Source organism: Lycium ferocissimum, chromosome 11 (assembly GCF_029784015.1).
Source record: "Lycium ferocissimum isolate CSIRO_LF1 chromosome 11, AGI_CSIRO_Lferr_CH_V1, whole genome shotgun sequence".
NCBI classification, from domain to species: Eukaryota; Viridiplantae; Streptophyta; class Magnoliopsida; order Solanales; family Solanaceae; genus Lycium; species Lycium ferocissimum.
The window spans coordinates 18,977,731-18,985,998 of NC_081352.1; positions in this window are offsets into that span (position 1 = coordinate 18,977,731).

An 8,268-nucleotide genomic window follows, 5' to 3' on the forward strand; every position below is an offset into this window, starting at 1 on the left:
CAACATACACACACACCAAATCACACATTCACTACGCTAAACTACAACAACAACATTAACGTACAACCAGCAGCAAGCACAACAAACACAACAACATATAACATCTACATCATACCAAAAGAAGATGCTAGCTTTCTTTCTGAAAATGTTAACCCGTTCTTACGTGCAAACCGATGATTTTGTAAGTTTTTTTATATTTGTTATTATTATTTGATTTACGTGAAAAACCGACGATGTAAACTTTCTTTTTTTTATTGAAGATACTTCCACATGAACATCATGACATTTTTCCAACGAGAACAACGCATGCCGTGTTAAAGTATCAAGATGACACCGTTCACAAGATGACGTTCGATTGAAAAAAAAAAAAGTTTATGCCAAGGGTGGAAGGCATTTATAGATTCAAAAGGTTTGAAAGAGGGAGACACACTAGAGATTTGGGTGTGTAAATGTGAGTGTGGAGATGGCATAGGGTTTCATGTATTTAAAAAAGAGATAGAGATCATAAATATTGATTAGTAGATCTCTATTATTCAATTGTCTATGTTTAACATCTCCATGTATGCTACAGTTTTGATTAAGACAATGATTAATGTTATGTGGATGTGATTTTGATTTTAATTTCGGATAAACACTTCAAAACACCTTAACATCAAACTTCTTCATTCATACATGATAAAATAGATGTATATGTTACAAAATTTGCCATAACAAAAGGCAAACAAAACATAACATAGCCGAGACACTACCACCACTACCACTATCTATGGCAATTTGATTTTTCCATTGTTTGAATTGCCACTACGGAATACAAAACTTATGAACACAACAACAACACAAACAACAAAACAAAAAACGAAATTCCTATGGAACCTACCCCCTTAGTCTTCCTTGTGTCTTTTTTTTAGTCCATCAACCTCGACCAAACCCATGTCAACACTAACCGAATTATTATCGTTAGTAGTGATCTCATCCAATTCCATCTTCAAACTCCGATATTGCACCAATTCCTTCTCTAAATCTCTAATTTTGATCTTGGATCAACTTCATCTCTGTCCCTCCAACGAAAAAACTTGCATTTTTTAGCCTGAAAAATAGCAAAACAGAGCATAATTTTACAAATTTAATTTTTCAATAAATCAAAAAATAGGAGCAAGACCATACACCATAATAGGGACAAGACCAGTATCTTCTTCCGGGGGTTGTTTTTAGACCAAGAAGTTTGCATTTGCAACAAATTCCCGTGTTGACATTGGACCACGGTTCTAAGCATAGGATCACTCTCATCCATACACAATCGACCAAGGTCAATTTTTTCCATAACAAACCCTAAGAAATGAAAAATGACTAAATATGAGCAAGAATTACTCAAGAAATTTAAAACAATAAATTTCACATGAACCAATTTAAAGAGAAATAAATGAGAAATAAACCCTAACTAACGAACCTCTTTCCAACGATTGGAGCGATTAAGGTGTTGATTTTTGGAGGTATAACGATTGGAGTGGTTGAAGTTATGGAGTTGTTTGAAGTTATGGAGTTGTTTACTTTTTTGACAAAAAAATGGAGATGGGTATTAAATGGGGTGAAGAAGAAGATGAAGTAGCCGTTTGGGTGTAAAAATGGAGGGAGTTTAAATTAATCTACATGGCATCTACGTGGCAGTCCATTTGGCGCTCCAAAACACGTCAGATGTTGTTTTTTAAAGGCTATAATGCGCCACTGAGCGGTGTATTCACGCTCTCGTCCACATCAAAGAAAAAAGGGGCATTTTAATACTGAAAAAATTTATCCAAGGGGTGTAATAGGACCAACGCAAAGGTTAGGTGTGTAGTTGGTATTTTGGTCAAACGTTGGGGGGTATTTTGACTATTATCTCTAACTATACAGCTACGCAATTTAAAATAGCCTAGTCCATCCTAGGAGTATCTTTGTCGTCAATAAAGTAACGATGTTTAAGATCGCATTAATAATTATTCTAATTAAAACTAACCTAACTACCACTGTCTCTGAACACTAATTAAAATATGGGGTCCAAACTCCTAGCCTTGATTAGTACTTTCTCTCAAATAAATACTCTCCAAAAAGATTCACACTTTTCACTTTTCCCTTTTTGAGAATCAAACTTTTTTATTTTGACCGTATGATTTAATATAGAATTTTTTATTTTTTGAAATAAAATTTACATATTTAAAAATTACCTAAAAGTATTATAAGTTACCATAATTAATAATTTAAAATATTTAGAAGACGTATGAAAACGGTCAAAGAATAACTCGTTTGACTCTCGAAAAGCGAAAATTGTCAATGTTTTTTAAACTGAGGGAGTAGTACTAATTGTTAACTAATGTACTAGTAAGATACCTGATTTCATAATGACATTACATATTAGTCGTTCCGTCCTTTTTTATGGACTTTTCCAGCATATTAAAAATAAATATTCATTTTTGCTTGTTAAGTTTTTTTTTTTTTTTTTTTTAAATTTTTTTTTTAACAATAGAAAGTTACCATTATATACCTATTTTACCCTTATTATTTTAATTCTTTAACAAAAAGGGTCATACTGTATATCACATCATGTGGAGCTTAGCTTCTTTTAATATATCACCCTAAGATTTATTGTAAAGATTTGGAGCTTAGCTTCTTTTAATAAGTGGAAAGGGTCTAAATATGTTCTTGTATTTTGCGAAATTGAGCAGATTTGTCACCCCATTCATGCTTTAACTCCACACATATATGTCCTTACCATCAAATACTAAGTCCAAGTAAATCCTAATTTTAAATAGTTCTCCCAATTAACCTAATTACGAGCATAATTAGTCAATTAGTACCAGACCTTGACACGTTTTATAATCTAATATCTAAACTTATCCGGCTTCATATGGAGGGTATATTTGATCCTACACGTGTACTTTGAGGGAATATTTGGCTCACAAAATATCACAAAAGGAGGAGTCACATAGAGAGGAAAAAAATCAGAGCCGATATGAGAAAAATAGATCATAATTTAGATCTAAAAGTTGAGAGGAAAATTAGGGGATTTTTAGATGAAAAATTAGAAAAAAATTTCTTTGCTGGACATGGTTTGGATTTCTCTTCCAACAACTGATTTAGATTTTTTTACGCTTTTGCTCATCTTTGATCATCTTTAAGTTTCACAAAAATGAAAGCAATCAATTGGAGCAGGATTTTATCATTACACACTTCTATTACATTTCCATGAACAAACAAGACAATCGATTAACAAACAAAGAATATAAAAACATGAGAATTTTAATGGCACAAGACCCTAAAAGTATGCGCGAGGATTAATACCCTCCATATGTGCAACTCTCCTCCAACAACCTTAATCTATGAAATTATCAATTAGAGACGACAATAACACTAGTCGGGATCAATCCCATATTTTTAGATCAACTTTAACTCAGTTAATGGAACGTCAATTAAAGTCCATTCTTAGGTCAAACTAGTCAGACCCATAAACGTTTTATAGAATTTTATTACCCACTAAATCACGAATTCAAATCTATGTCTAGATTCTCATTTGAAGTTCAATTTTACCTGATAAATTCCCAAATTGCCCAATTAAAAAGTTAGGTCAAAATTTCTCAATTCTCCCATTCAATCTCACGATTCTATGGTTAATATCTCACCAAATAAAGATAATCATCAAAGAATATTGTAGAATCATTAGCTCAACGATTTAGGTTGAAGTATCACAATTGGAATTTCGCCCGCGAGCTCCTCCTTTCTCAACAGAGGCGGATGCATTATTGCGACACATATTCATCTGATCCAAAGACCTTCGACATGGAACACAAATTATATGTAAAAATCAACTAAAATTGTAACTAATGGTAGGCCTAAATTCATACTTTTAAAAACACAATAGACTAAATGCTAAGAATCTTAAAAATTGAATCCATAAAGCTTGAATCCGATTTTGTTTTCCAAAATAACAAAAACTAGGTCTAAAATTTTGTCATTGGTCTATTTATACTATATTTTGTTTGGCCTTGTGCAATGGGTTGTGCATCGCGCCCCCGCCCTCGCTTGCCAGCCTTGCACAATGTTTGTGCGACATGCACCCCCGCACACACTTGCCCGCCTTGCACATTGTCTGTGCGACGCGCACCTACCATACACGACAAGTTTACCTTGTGCGACGGGTATGCGATGGATGCACCAGAACATGCTGTAATCTTTTTGACATTTGAATTGTTTCAAATAATACCAAAATTCACCTGAGTCTATCAAATCTTAGTAAGCGTTTGGAAATGTGATTTCATCTCATGAGATGAAATCCCAAATCATCCAAAAAGGCATGATTTGAGATTTCAAATTTTTTAAATGTAAAAGTTGACCCATAAGTTTATATTTTGGAAAAATAAATCCACAAGTTGGTGTATATATATATATATATATATATATATATATATATATATATATATATATATATATATATATATATATATCAATCATGTTTACCAACCATTTATGTCAAATATTAAAAGATCTACAAGTTGGTAGTGTATTTATAACAAATTGGTAGTGTATTTATAACAAAATTACTCTTACCAACCATGTGGGAGGACTATATTAAAGAGTAGTTGCACTATAGCTCATATTCAATTTTCCATTTTATTGAACTAAAGTTTGATCAATTGATGTTGTATTTTTAGAAAGGTCTTCTAGTAGCATATTAATTTTATTATGAACTATGACTCATTTCATTTGGTAACATCGTATAAGAATTGAAAAGTTTTGATAGTTTAATTCACAACTTGTGGAGTTTTTATGTCTATAAGAAAAAATACAACTTAAAAAATTCAAATTGCATGTCCATACAAAACTTTAACATCAAATCATCATAATTTTATCTCATGATTTTAAATCATATCCAAACAGTTCCTAATTAATTCAACCATCTCAACATTTTCGAAATGGTTATATTAAATTTATATGTATGCTTAAAACTTAATTTGAAACGCAGATTTAAAAATTGAAATATGGAGTTATTATTATCCACTGGCAAGTAGCAACTAATATGACTAAAGTACGACACCCTCCATGCAATGGGCTGTTGACAGCTCCAGCTGACTTTGTAGTGACAAATTAGAGCCAATAAAATTATGTCAATTATGGCGGCGATATGACACCAGATTCGAGAAGTTTGGAAATGGTACTTTTTAACATAACCATCAAAATTTGTTGGAGCCTATTTCTTGTACTTTCTTTCAAGTGGACGCTCAATTCCTTCAGTTATATATCACTATCTTCTGTTCATGATAGTGTTTCTTAATTTTTCTTATTTTGATTTAAAATAAGTATTTTTATACATAATCAAGAAGGTATTAATTATTTTTTCTCCGATTTATTCCTATTTAGACAAGTGAGGTTTCAGGTGATCACGAAACTACGAAACTATATTAAAGTGGGTACCATTTAATTAAAACAAGCTAGTCAATTTTTTTTTCCTTTCTAAGAATTAATTCCTCCGTTCGAAATTATATGGCACTATTCAGATTTCAAGAGTCAAACAGTTTAACTTTGACTATGAATTCACCCATGGAATCTTCAAGTTCTTAAATTTACATATTTGTAAACTACGTAAAAAATAGTATAAGTTACAACAATTGACAATTCAAAATATTTAAAAGATATATCAAAAAATTATGGAAAGAAAGACTAGTTTCAATCTCGAAATCCAAAAAATGTCACATAAATTAAAATGTATGGAATATTATTTGTTTAAGAAATGTGCCAAAGCTCAAAATAACACTTATTAATTATTATGAACCGGAGAGAGTAACCCGTAATATTCCCCTATAGGGATGCGTGAAAGATCCCTTAACAAAGGCGACGCGGACGAATCGTAGAGTTTCATATTTAAGTTGATGAGTCTGTGGTGTTTTTCACCCCTAACATATGTCCTGTTTTGTGATATGCACCCTATCCTTTATTTTTTTACGATTCAAACCCTAACTTCTTTAATTTCTTGCAAAATAATGAAACCACTCTTTTTTTTTAAAATTTTCACAAGGACAAAATTGGGATACTAATAATAAGAAAAAAATAACACAAAATTAGCCCAGAAATATTTCTTGGTGTTTATGGTTTGTATTGACATTGCGACACTTTTTGGTGATCTTGAAATGGCACTCTAGAAACACCCGTTACTCCCACTCATATCAATATGTCTAAGTTACAAATAACTGTATCAGAATCTACTGTGCAAAGACTAGATTTCCAATTCAGAGTAAACATATATACCTTTAATTCCTACAAGACAACTAATTCACTTCTTTGAATGAATACCTTTTTTTTCTTCTTTCATATGTACATCATCCGTGGGCTAAAGAGGAATGATACAAGAGCATAAATTAAAAAAAATAAAAAATAATTACTACAAGAGTTGCTACTACTGGCTACCGCTGTTATTTCCTCCAGAACCTGTTTGGTAGCAACTCCAGCAGAATTTGAGTTTGGATTCTCCTGCAACTCTGCAGCAATTGTAGTAAATTATAAAAAAGATAAAAGGAAGCATACTTGTTTAAGGAAATAGAGAAAAGTAAGCTTTTCATATAAAAGAATATTATCTTTAGCAAAAGGAGATTCAAAAAAAGAGAGATGAATACTTAAAAGGATACCAAATTGGTTAGACCTCCAAGTTCTGGAGGCATAGGACCAGTGAAGTTGGAATACTTGTTAAGTTTCCACATCTCTCTTTGCACCCAGGCTTTGCCACCCAAACCATTAATCATGATCGTGTTGAAGCAAAAACAACTCGAGTTTGTTGGATTTTTTTTTTTTGTCATTTTTTTTATTATTATTATTATTCCAATTTTGCCTCGAGGAAATTTAAAAAAAGAGTGGTTTCATTAGTTTGCAAGAAAAGAAAGAGGTTAGGGAGTGAATCATTTAAAAAAAAAATAGGATAGGGTGCATATCATAAAAGAGGACATTCGTTAGGAGTGCAAACGCAACCGACTCTTAAGTTGACAATCTCTCATAAATCACAAATTCACTATCAAGAATTTAATTCTTCCAATTTAGTGCTATTTGAATGAAATTACAGAAACATATAGTACTTGTTACAATGAAATTTTCGTTTTTGAGTTTCCATATTTAAGGATGAGACAGTCTATCAACAATCACAAAATTCACTATCAAGAATTTAAATCTTCCAGTCACAGAGACAGATACATTACTTAATACAGTTAAACTTTCGTTTAGATTTTTGAGAAAAGAATAATAACGAAAAAAAAAAAGGTTTTCAATATTCCTTTTTATATTATTGAATGCTAGCTCATAGTTGCATGTTTAGAATTTATGTAATGGTAAGACAAAATTTAGCAAATGGAGAATATATTACGCAGACTTTTCCTAAAGTTTGGACTTGTACACATTATCTTTTCTGTGAGTTAATGCAACTATACAAGCCTCTCTCCTTTCATATGTTAAGTAACCATACTACAAATTTTACGATCCAAAGAAACATCGAGTTTTACCTGATGAGTTAATAAGTTATAATTTTCTGCTATATTTTTTTATTTTTTATTTTCTGCTATATAATTTGACAATTATAATCTTTTTATTTTAATTCTTACCATAGAATTTAATATTTAATTGATTCATACAATTGATCATTTTAAAATAAGTTAGATGGTTGCAGATTTGAAAATTGGGATGCATAATTAAACAATGGCATTGAGAACAAAATAAAAACATAAAACTAAAAATAACAAAAGTACTGAGATGAAACTAAATGTAGAAGTGGCTTGCTATGATGAAACTATTATTCGACTTGATTTGCTGAAGATTGTTATGTAATTAGGGTTTGTAATTGAATATTGAACGAATAACTCAATTGACCACAATGAAGAATGAATTTTATTGATATTGGGGTGATATTACAGGACTTAGAATCAAGAAAGAATGAGAAGAACTCCATTGCTAATCCTTGAGCTTCGACTGTAATTCCTGAGGAAGTATGGAAGAGAGAAGATAAGAAAGTATAGAGGAGAAGAGATTGAAGAAGAAGAATGAGAAACGAGGTGGGAAATTTACCAGATTTCGTTAACTACCTTCTCCAGCTGTAATCTTGATTATTTAACAACTTTGACTCTAACTGCTACTTTAATCTGGGCCCTTGAAAGTAATAAGCTGGGATTTAACATGCGGATAAATGAAACAATCTCCAGCAGCCACGTGTCCTCGCCAATTCACTCTTATTTCGCCTAAATCACAAAATCAGACCCAAATCAA